The sequence below is a fragment of the Bactrocera dorsalis genome, chromosome 2 (assembly GCF_023373825.1).
Source record: "Bactrocera dorsalis isolate Fly_Bdor chromosome 2, ASM2337382v1, whole genome shotgun sequence".
NCBI classification, from domain to species: domain Eukaryota; kingdom Metazoa; phylum Arthropoda; class Insecta; order Diptera; family Tephritidae; genus Bactrocera; species Bactrocera dorsalis.
The window spans coordinates 40,145,607-40,157,735 of NC_064304.1; the positions used below are offsets into that span (position 1 = coordinate 40,145,607).

Below are 12,129 nucleotides of genomic sequence, written 5' to 3' on the forward strand. Positions count from 1 at the left end.
TTAATTCGTGCAGCGTCGTCAGTACCAACAGAAACGGTTCGTTTACTTACAGAAACTATTAATACTACTGTACTATTCTCTCAAGAAAAAAACACACTCTTATCATGTATTTTTTACATAATTTTATTAATATTATTATTTTTTACTGATACAAATATTTTTTATTTTTTTTTTATTACTGTTTTGTTTTTATTTTTTTTATTTTCTATATTTTATAAATGCAATAAATTGTGCTGTAAGTGCACACTCCTGCACACCTCAGCCTTCCTGTCATGCCAGCACTTGCTGCTTGGTATTTTTTAATTGATACAAACTCGTCTAACAAATAGCTATTTGCTATGCAAATATTGACACATTCAAGGTTATTATGTGTAAATACAACGTACAGCAACAACAAATAAGCCAACGGGCAGACCGGAGCGTATGAGCAACATGTAGAGTGCTTATTTGAACACACATGCTTACATATTTATTGTACTGGTATATGTATAATACTTGCTTACATATGTATATTTGTTTGAGTACACAGTTATATGTGTTTATATGTGGTATATGAGCTCGTAGTCAAGCGCGACACTTGTTGTTTGCCGTGCATGAAAATGTGTTGTAAATAAAAGGAGTGAAATTCGAATTATGCATGCCAGGCATGTACATATGTACGTTTGTATTTACTTGTACGAGCACATATGTATGCATATATTTATATGAATCAATGCTCAATAATTCAAATAAATATATTTGTGAAACAAACTTTAAATGTAATAATCTATTACTAGCAAGAACAAGCGCCAAAGCCAACAAGTAATGCTCGAACAAATGCCCGAAAAAACAACGAGCAGAGAGCAACTGGTGTTTGGCCCTAAAAAATCACACAAATCACTAAAGCTATAAGCAAATACACAAAAGAATTAGTCAAATGCTGAAACAAATCTGCAGACACGATGAAAGCATAATGCTAAACCGCCCACAATTTCAAATGAGAAAACCGAAGGAGACAACAAAAAGTCGTTTGTTTACAAATTGCGGACAATAAAATCAGTGACGCAACCGCAGGCCAACACCAACTGAAGAAATACAATGCAAACCACAGAAAAAGAGGAAAAACAAATAATGAGCACATGAAAAATTTGTATAAAATGCGAAGACAAATTGTCTTTTAAAATTTAGGTGCACACAAACAAACTATAAAGGCCTATAAACCATTTTATATGAACTCCCTGCGGTGAATACTAGCCAAACACGGCACAAAACTCGACCATAAATAAAAAGAATGCAAACTGCGATCAAAATAAAATATTAAAATTTATAATAAAATGTAGAAAAAAAGCATAAATATATACTATGTAAGCCGCAATGCAAACGGCGGTGGTTGGCTTTAAAGAGAAAATGAAAATTTAAGAAAAAAATGTAAATAAATAAATGCGAAAAACCGAAGAAATAAAAATGACCGCACATAACTCGCGACGTTTGGGCCACAGAGGGACACTGCCAGCAAAAAGCAAGCAAAAGTTACCTAAAAATAGCGTAGAGCTGCTACTAGTATGGCTGGTGGCTGAGTCGATGCCGGAACAAAATTGCTCAACAAAATTATTTGGTGGCCGAAATAAAAGCGACGCGCATTAAATTAAGTAATAAAAAAAAAACTTTTACAAAAAAAAAAAATTAAAAAAAAAATAAAAAAAAAATATTTTGAAAAAAAAAAACAAAAAAAAAAAAACACAACACAAAAATAATTTTAAATGAAAAAATGAAAACCAAATATTCAAAATTATTGTCTCATGAAAATAACGTTGAAAGTGACGCATCGTAACCAAAAACAGGTAAAAAGGAAAAAATTTACAGAAAAGAAAAATTAAAAACAAAAATTATATAAAAAAAGTAAAATTAAAAAAAAAAAATCAATTAAACATATTAAGCATTAAATAAAAATAAGAAAAATTAAAAAAAAAATTAAAAAAGTTAAACAAAATATTCAAAATTATTTCCTCATTGAACCAACATTGAAAGTGACGCATCGAAACCAAAAAAAAAAATAAATATTATAAAAAAATCAACTTTTCAACGCGTTTAAACGAAAACACACACACACAAACACATTTAAACGACTTACTCACCTTTTCTTATAGACTGCTCGCACTGTTTTGGACTTTTTGTTTTGAATGCCAAAAGTGTCAATATTACGCACAATGTTGCACGAAAAACAACAGTTATTTATGAAAAACTGCACTACACTTTGCAACTACTCGAACGCGGTCTACGCTGCCGGAAAATTTCATATATTACTGTTAACGACGAATCTGGGCTAGCTTCGACTATTTGGCTTGGTTTTGCACACCTTGCACTTTATTGCAAATTTGCGAAATTTCACAAAAACAACACTTTCGTTACAACGCAATGAGTAACACTCTCTCCGGCACTTCGCTAAATATGTTGTTGTTGCTTTAATTTTTATTTTTACTTTAATAAATCACACGGCAAATATTTTGCTACACTTTCTGCCTAGTTGTCTATGTTCGGTTGACTATAACTTCGAGCGCTTCCAAATCGGAACGTTGCTTTGGGTTTTGTCTGCCAATTTCAACTAAAACCGAAAACGTACCGTTTCGTTGCTTAAAAATCCAATCAAGAAAGCGACAAACAAAACTCAGTAAACACCGTGTGCGCTCAAAGCACTCAATCAAAATAGGCTCATGTGCACATGTGAGTTGAGTAACCGGCAAAAAAGCGCTCAATTTTTCAAAAAAAAAATTTGAAATATAGACGACACGTCGAGCACAACACAAGTGATCGCGACGCGTTGTTATCACAGATCGTAAAATTTGAGTGAGTTTATCGACAGACTTACGCTCTCAGCGCTTTTATCAATTGAGCACGCAGGCATGAGTTGCTGAGTGTGAGTGCTTTTGTTGCTGACTGTGAGTACTTTTGTTGGTGAGCGCTGACGAGCGATCGCGCCCAAATTATGTGCCGTCGAGCGCATAATCAACTCACACTCAAAATCATGCAGCGCCACAAATTTGTGCTCATTTTTGTGATTTTGTTTTGCAGCGCTCTTAACTGGAGCAAATTCGCGCCGCAAGTGCATAAATTATCGTGGCCGCACACGCCGCGCATTGGCGGTGAGTTAGCGCGGCGCGTTGATCGACAATGCATCGCCGCTGGCAGCATCTTCACGATAGAGCAGTTAGTGGGTGGGACAAGCCGACAGCTGGTCACCAACTAGGTGTCTACCTTTTTTAATAATGAAAATAAAAAGAAAAACTGAAAGCTAAGCAATTTGTTGTAGCAACTAAGTAATATAAATCGCGCGAGCCGCTTAGGCACTAAATGTGGGTGAAGCTGCGCCGGGCGCGACAGCGCGCCGATAGTTTCATGAAAAGAAACATATATACATACATACATACTTATACATTTGTGCAACACCAAAAACTACTGCGCGCTCTAATTTGCGCGTGAGTAATAAATTCCGATTACAATTATTTACGCGTTGGGGAGACGCGACGTGCAGCGCGCTCCTCAACGATTGTCGCTCATAAATAAATACTAAATACTTATGTGCGCTGACGCTGGCGCTGGCGCTTTGCAATAGAGCCGTTGACAACGTTGATTTGTTATATGATATTTGTTTGTGTTTGTATGCAGGTGTGTCTGTTTTGATTTGTGCATCTGTGCGCTTGACTACTGCGGATTTGTAGAGTGCGCGCGTAGGTTCATACATCTTGATCTCGAACACTGTCGATTAAAAAGTTTGAAATATGCAACTCAAAAAAATACGGAAATGTTTAAGGATTGAAAATAATTTATAATCTTCAAAAATACCTTCAACTATATCCTCAAAGGGCGCAGGAATGATATATTTGTTATATTTGTTTTTAAAGCGAAACCAAAGAGTACCTGTTCAATAAATTTCTCCCAATTTCGTATAATTTTATAAAATATTAACAAATAGCCTTTCTATTCGTTCGCCTACGTTGTATCGTATTTATTCCAAAACCTCTCCGTTTGGCCATATATGCTTTAGGCGGTTATACGGGTTTATGGGTTTAAAAAATCCATAAATCTTATTAATTTCTACAATACCTCTAGAATATTGTTCTAAATTTTGATCCGAGTAATAGTTATGTAGATACTGCCTTGAGAACTTGTGCGCTTGAGGCCAGCTAGGCTAAGTCCGGCGTCTTTAAACGCGTTTTTCTCGAAACTGTGTGTGAGTTTAAAAATTTGTTTTCTTAAAAATTTCAGAATTTCTTTGTTAATAGTGTAACTATAAAAAATTATAATAAAATATTTAATTTTAACTCGAGGAAAAAGATTTGAAAAAATGTTGGTCTTTACCCGAGGATACCCAAAGTTAGTAGATCGATTCATAGAGTACGCTTCTATCATGAAATCAGAGCGCGGAAAATACCCAAAAATGTTATGGAATTTTTTACTGAAAAACATAGAAAGTGAATGTCTTTCCTAAGACCTATGCTGGCTCTGGGTCTATCACAAGATATAAGTATTCCAAATTATCTTTCTCTCCTTATCTCTGATATCTTTGACCTTCCTTTAAGTGCCCAAGCTTCTTCAATCAGAAGGGGCCCTGGGTTACCTCAATGATCCTGTTTTAAACAACATCCAGGTTGGCATTGCGCTATGCAGGTTCATCTGGACTATAGCTATGTGGGTATCTGTTACAGAACCGGCTTTTTGTTGTTGTTATAACGGTTATATAGCCCCCGTTAGGGTGGTAAGTTTCAGTTAAGTTGTCATCGAGGTTATCCAACGTGCTGCTTCGACTTGGTCGGACCACAGGTAGAGGGGTGCCAGATCTGTAGGGTTAGACAGGCATGCAAAGAGGTGGTTAGAGTCATGCGGGGACTCGTTGCAGTGGTCCTGTAATTGCTTCTGTTGCAGTGGTCCTGTATCATCGTAGGTCCCATCAGTCGTGGATAGTCCGTCCAAGAAGACTTGAACTGGTGGCAGCGGATCTTCGGCTTGCTCTACAGGTACCATGGTATCAATGCTCATTGAGAAAGACGACAGATCGCCAAGTGATAATTTCAACAGAACCTTCCGTACCTTTGCGATGTTTAGCCTCATCCGCCTTTTTATTTCAGAGTTTCATTATAAACGCACTGAATCTGAAATTCGATATTCGATATACCTATTGGCGGATTTTAATGAAAGACTGATCGTTAATGCCAATATTCAATCTGCACTTGCAGTGCAAGTGCTTTACACTGCAGCCAAACTTGCACTTTCGTCAATGCTGTTAATAACTCTCTAGGCGGAGATGTTTAAACTTGTCATTTTATGAGTTGGCGGTTTTCTACCGTCCTCTTGTAACAGAGTGCTGATCTTGTCCTCCCTTCTAGCTTCGGAGCAGTCTCCATCAGCCAGACGAGAAAACCCCCGTCTCATAGCCTATTAGAAGTAGACTTGACCTAAAGAAATACACGAGAAGGGAAGAGGATAATTACAATATTTGAACATCTCATTCCAAAATAGGCTCATGCAAGGTAGTTATCTCATCCACCTCCATTTCTTCAGGCGGGTAGTTTTGGGAAGTATCGCTATTCTTGAGCCATATGTAAAATAATCGTTTCTGGCCACTCCGAAGTGAATGATCACAGAACTTTCCTCACTTGCTTAAACTTCTAAATATGACTCCATTCTCCAAATACTCCAAATACTAGTATTTATTTAAAAATACCAAATTGAATGAATGACTTGGTTAATAAGCAACTAAGTATATGACGATATATTATACAGTGCTAATATTTTTCTCGCCACTTTGAGTGCATAGTGATCTATGGATGTGTCCGGGGTACAGCATTTAACTGAATTCACGTTGTTATAACGGGTGATTTTTTTGAGGTTAGGATTTTCATGCATTAGTATTTGACAGATCACGTGGGATTTCAGACATGGTGTCAAAGAGAAAGATGCTCAGTATGCTTTGACATTTCATCATGAATAGACTTACTAACGAGCAACGCTTGCAAATCATTGAATTTTATTACCAAAATCAGTGTTCGGTTCGAAAATTTTTTATCGACAAATTTTGTTCAGCGATGAGGCTCATTTCTGGTTGAATGGCTACGTAAATAAGCAAAATTGCCGCATTTGGGGTGAAGAGCAACCAGAAGCCGTTCAAGAACTGCCCATGCATCCCGATAAATGCACTGTTTGGTGTGGTTTGTACGCTGGTGGAATCATTGGACCGTATTTTTTCAAAGATGCTGTTGGACGCAACGTTACGGTGAATGGCGATCGCAATCGTTCGATGCTAACAAACTTTTTGTTGCCAAAAATGGAAGAACTGAACTTGGTTGACATGTGGTTTCAACAAGATGGCGCTACATGCCACACAGCTCGCGATTCTATGGCCATTTTGAGGGAAAACTTCGGACAACAATTCATCTCAAGAAATGGACCCGTAAGTTGGCCACCAAGATCATGCGATTTAACGCCTTTAAACTATTTTTTGTGGGGCTACGTCAAGTCTAAAGTCTACAGAAATAAGCCAGCAACTATTCCAGCTTTGGAAGACAACATTTCCGAAGAAATTCGGGCTATTCCGGCCGAAATGCTCGAAAAAGTTGCCCAAAATTGAACTTTCCGAATGGACCACCTAAGACGCAGCCGCGGTCAACATTTAAATGAAATTATCTTCAAAAAGTAAATGTCATGAACCAATCTAACGTTTCAAATAAAGAACCGATGAGATTTTGCAAATTTTATGCGTTTTTTTTTAAAAAAAAGTTATCAAGCTCTTAAAAAATCACCCTTTATAATTACTCGAACATTTGTTTTACCTTTTTCGGTGAGCGATTAATACCTTTGCTGTTGTTGCGCTTATAAATCAACAATTCAATTTAAACTTGTCTGCTTTATGAAGTTGTAACCTTTTCCATTTATGGATAATTGCACTTGCTGGCGCTTATTTATAGGAGTCCACATTTTTATGCGATTAGGCAACGTGAACAATTCGAAATAATTTTATAAACTAACACGTCCGCACGTATTTATTGGTGGTTGGGTTTTTGTTAAGCTTTAACGGGTTATGAGAGTTCGTAAGAAAAGCTTTTAAAATTACTATTGCATGCCATAGTTCCTTTGATTTTTTTTTTAAATTATTGCATATTTTCAATAATGTAAAATAATATGAAATATTTGTTACAATTTTCGGATGGGTTCTGATAGCCTTTAATTTATCTGCGTGAATATTGCTTCTGAGTTCTGCCATCTTATGAACAAAGTTGTCCAAACCGGCAAAAAGTAGGGCCATAACTGAAGCCCAGATATCGAATATGTGGATCAAAGTTCCAATTGCGAACTTTTTATCGAAAATATCAATATATACAAATAATTTTCAAGAGCATTCAGCTGTACTTAAGCAAATGCTTTAATTATTGGAAGAAAAATAAACGCACGAGATATATTTAAGTACATACATATGTACGGACGTGGTAGAAGACCATCTTTCAAGTATTAAAATTCATAGAAGTCTATCGCTCAGGATTAATTTATCAGACTAAATTTTTCTCTTAAACCGCATCAAATAATAGAGTGTTTTTGGATAAAAAATAAGCGCGAAAGTGTCTCTGGGAGAAGTTCTACTTCATTACTTTAATATTTTGCGTAATAAAGTAATGATTTTGGCTTGGCAAACGAAGAACGTTCTGGGTGGCCAAAAGAGCTTGAAGATGAGTCACTCAAGCAGCCATTTAAAAGCAGACGGATACATTCAAATACAAATAAATTGGGTGCCATATGAATTGGAGCCAAGAGACGTTTAAAGAAGATTTTGCTATTCAAAAGGACTGCTTCAAAGAATTCGCTTTTGCATCAGATTATAACCGGTGATGAAAAATAGATTCATTACAACAAAAAATTAAATGTGAAACCTGGCCAACCAGCCAATTCCACAGCAGACCCGAATATCCATATATGTATATATATAGCTTCGCGCAAATGACTCATAACCCTCTAATAGTATTCCTTGTTCAGTTTGGCCGGTCGGAATGAATTGGGGTGCACCGAATAAAACAGTCGACATAACCTTGATTTTTGACCTGCTTTGACGTGGTTTTCTCGGCTTCGGTTTACCTTTATAACGATATGCGGCCAATTGATCGTCTGTTTCCGGGTCGTAAACATGAACTCAAGACTCATCGCCGGTAGTAATATATTTTATAACATTCTGGTAGTCGAAAAGCATTGCTTCAGAGACGTTAACGCGACGCTGTTCTAAAAAAATTGAATGATTTGGGAACTAATCACAAATGATATTTCAAAATGCGTTTCACTGATTCTTTCGAAATTCCGATGATGCCAGTAAGATCTCTGACTATTAAGCACCGACTGGACTTTATTTTATTGACGTGTCATCAGTTATGTTGATGGCCGTCCTGAACGTGGTTCGTCGTCAACACGTTTCCGACCCTCTTTGATTAATTTGTACCAATCAAAAACACTTGCTCCCTACAAATAATAATCACCGAAGGCTTTTTCTTACATTTTGAATGTTTCGGCACTAGAAATTTGATTGCGTACAGCAAATTTAATGGAACTTCATCGGTGAATAATTTCACTCGTCGTAAAAATCGCTAAAGGCACTTTATGTACTTCAGAAAGACAAGCTTATACTTTCACTAATAATTATATTTATGTGACATTTGGCACAGATGTCACTGACAGTCATACCAGCCTAGAAATAAAATATTTCGACGAATAAATTTTCACACGATACTCGTATTAAATTAAAAAGTCTTACTATTTTTTGCCCACAGTAGTATGCAGCGCTGCAGTTTTCACATATTTGGACTTCTATATTTTTTGCAAATGAATAATGTTTTGGCACTAAGAGTATATTTTTCGAAATTTTTTAATTTTACGTATGAATAGAAATATAAATGTACTATACTATTTACATATGAATATTATCGTAACAAGAGCTTCAAGGTTAGCAAATCGGTGGAAAAAGCAATAATTTCGCAAAAACGCCCACAATAAAAATTTTATACTCTTTGATTTCCAAGAAAAGGTTGTAGTACTATATACATATGTTTATATGTACACCCACACATATATAAACGTAGTACTACAATATATTAATATTACTGTTGTTGTACAGACGACGCGAAAGTGGTGACGTAATGTGGTGTCATGAGCAAAAATGTCACACTACTAACCGCAAACCACCAGCTTATCAGCGAGCCCACGCATAAACAAGCACAACAACAACGGCAGCAACAATAGCAACATCATCAGAAATAACATCAACAACAATGTCAGTCACAGCCTCAGTCGTATACATAACACGGAATATCTACGAATGACAACAGCGCGGCGAACGAAAGTCACAAAAACAACAAGCACAACAATAGCTCGAACACCACAAACGACGTGCATTGAGGACAACCAAGTGCAATTGTTGCAGTTGCAGTCTGCTATTTGTGGCAGCTGTGCGAACGAGCGCGCTTGCCATCGCGGCAGCGGGCAGTTATTCGCACGCCCACGCAGCTGACAAGTGCGAATGCAAATTACAATTGGCTGCTAGAATGTGCTAGAGATGGTAAGAGACGACAGGCCGACAAGCGGGCGGACAACAGGAGGGCGGAGGAGTCTACATACTATAATATTTGTGTGATTGATAAAGGAATGAGTGTGTCCAAAGCAAATACATTTGCCCTAATTGGCATAATGCGACAGCGGCAACTGGCTGCAGATATAAGTACGAGTATACAGATGAGTTGTAAGCTGCTCTAAGCTGAGCGAAGCGGGTGAACGGTGTGCTCGGGTGGGCGCCACGTAGCAGGCGCACAGTTCGCAGAATTACGCTGAGAATTTACATTGAAGAATTTATGAGTAGATTTCGCAGCGCGCCACACTGATTTCCTTTTATCGCTTGCCTTAAATTATTTTCACTTTTTTTTACGGCCGCGGAATTATCTCAGCGCGCTTAAAATATCCAATTGACGCAGCGCGTGGTAGACACTTATTACAATCATACGTGCTTGCTTACATATTGAACTGACAAATAAATGTACATGGATATATAGTATATACAAACACACAGCCATTTGTAAGATGTGATATGTGAAACAAAGTCTACCTCGACATCGCTCAGTTTGGTTCTATGAAGATACCCAGTTGGTAAATGCAATGTTTGGTAAAGCGAATTGTCTCCTATTCACCAAGCGTTGGAGAATAGCTATTCGAACACAAATTTTCTTGTTTCAGAGTTAGAGAGTAGCGTATCGAAGATGTTATTCTAATCATGCAAACCTAGTGGCAGCACTGAAAATGAACTGTCGAAAGTTATCTAGATTTGATCTCACTGAATCATTCATTATAAAAAGTGTTCCATTTCGAAGTTCTCTACTTAAAAAAAACACAGAAACATCAAATTTAATGAGAGATTAACTCTATCAAATGTTAGCCGCGGCTACGTTTCAGAGGTTCATCCGTTGAGTCCAGCACACAAACCACATCATTGTTTTTATCTGGATGAAATGGCAGCTCTTGTATCTCCTCAGGTTGCTCTTCGTCCAAATGCGGCATTTTGGTCTGTTGACACACAGATCGAACAGCTTCAGTTCTTGCAAAAGCTGTATTTCGTACGCTTTCAATTTAAGATCGCGACGTAAAATACGCCAAGTCGTTCCAAATGTCAGTTCAAGTTGCTGCAAACGGCGCCGCATCGACTCTCCACGGTCTTCATGTACACTCTCAGCTACGGCTGCTATATTTTCTTCACTGCCTGCTGGACGTGGTCTCTTCGCTCGTATATTATCCAATAATGAATGCAGGGGTCTCCAGATGGGTGATGGTGATGTGAATAGTACAGTAAAGAAGCTATGAAAAATGTGCAATAATTTTGATTTTATTACTTAAATGATAAGAACGTCACATATAATGTTATAAAAATTAATAGAAGTACTCAAGTAGTATTCTTTACAAGATCAGTATAGAATCGAAGTAATTTTCAGTAAATTAGCGATTTTTACTCTACGAGTATATACGAGTGTATATATGTATGTATATATTCATAAAAACAATAAAATACACTTTTTCCAATCGGGTGTTTCTATATTTCAAAAGCAAACTCGATCAAAACTTTGTAGACAACCCATTGGAATTTAAGCCGTGCCCATCTCTGAAATTCCACTAATTGCTCATGACGTGGCTGCCTTAAAAAAGCGTTTGTTTGTTTTAGATTTTTGAACGCTTCAGTTGCACCAGTTCGTCATAAGAACGCCTCTTCCAACTCGATCTCATTGCGACAGCAATTGATACTGTCATCGCGTCATTCCTTCGCCGATTCGTAAGCCCGGCGAACACGTGCTTCGCATTACACTTCATGTGAAGATTTATTATGTATCGGCAAAATATCATTTAAAGACTGTTGAGTGCTTTAATTTATGCTCGTCTCTTCTGAGCGCACTGGTGAGCAAAGGCGGGCGGTAATCTTTAGCATGACTCAGCGTATAGATTTATCAATGATACAAGCAGCGTATAAATCTACTCTATGAATGAATAGCTACAACAATGGAGATTTATGTGGTTCATTAAGTGTTTTATTGGAGTAGATTGAGAATCAGTTTCCGTGTGAGCTTTAAGCAAATTAATTTTTATTGTTTTACAATTGGATTACTTAAATGTCTTGTTGTCGGTAGTGTAATGATTGTTTCCATTATTTATTTTGAGTGAATATCGTCGTAATAGTTTAACATGTATTGCATAATAATTTTTATGGCCAGCCTATAGAAGAAAGGACTTAACTCCAACAATTCTTCCCAAGAAAACACTTCAAATAAATAATGTATAACTATAAAGACAGGATATCGTAAAAGTCCTGCAAAAGAAAGTCCTACTTAGGCCCTAAGATTATGCAAAGAACTTTTTATATGGCTGCCAGCTTTGTGTAAATACCCGAAGACGATAATGTTATCATTGAGGGCTGTAGAGAAAATATCTTTAGAAAATGTTAGTCTTTACCCCGAAGGGTCCAATTCCGAACCCTGTCTACAAAAATATATAGCGGTGTGTCCAAAATAATGGCTTGTTTATATAAATGGATACATAGTAGTTCTGGGTATCACAACGGACAGGCTTCTCTAGCTGTCTAAGTGTAAT

At 37.0% G+C, this 12,129-nt stretch overlaps 2 protein-coding genes across 3 annotated transcripts in view; one reads left to right on the forward strand and one right to left on the reverse strand.

Annotated features, from left to right (window-relative positions):
* LOC105224593 (tissue inhibitor of metalloproteinase) overlaps positions 1 to 2,621 on the reverse strand; it is a 58,827-nt gene extending 56,206 nt beyond the window's left edge. For both annotated transcript variants that reach the window (XM_019989667.3, XM_011202731.4), the window contains exon 1: positions 2,115 to 2,621. The gene's annotated coding sequence lies outside the window, so the exon portion shown is untranslated. The remainder of the gene's footprint in view (positions 1 to 2,114) is intronic.
* LOC105224594 (synapsin) overlaps positions 1 to 12,129 on the forward strand; it is a 149,754-nt gene that overhangs the window by 111,005 nt on the left and 26,620 nt on the right. The gene's annotated exons all lie outside the window — the stretch shown is intronic.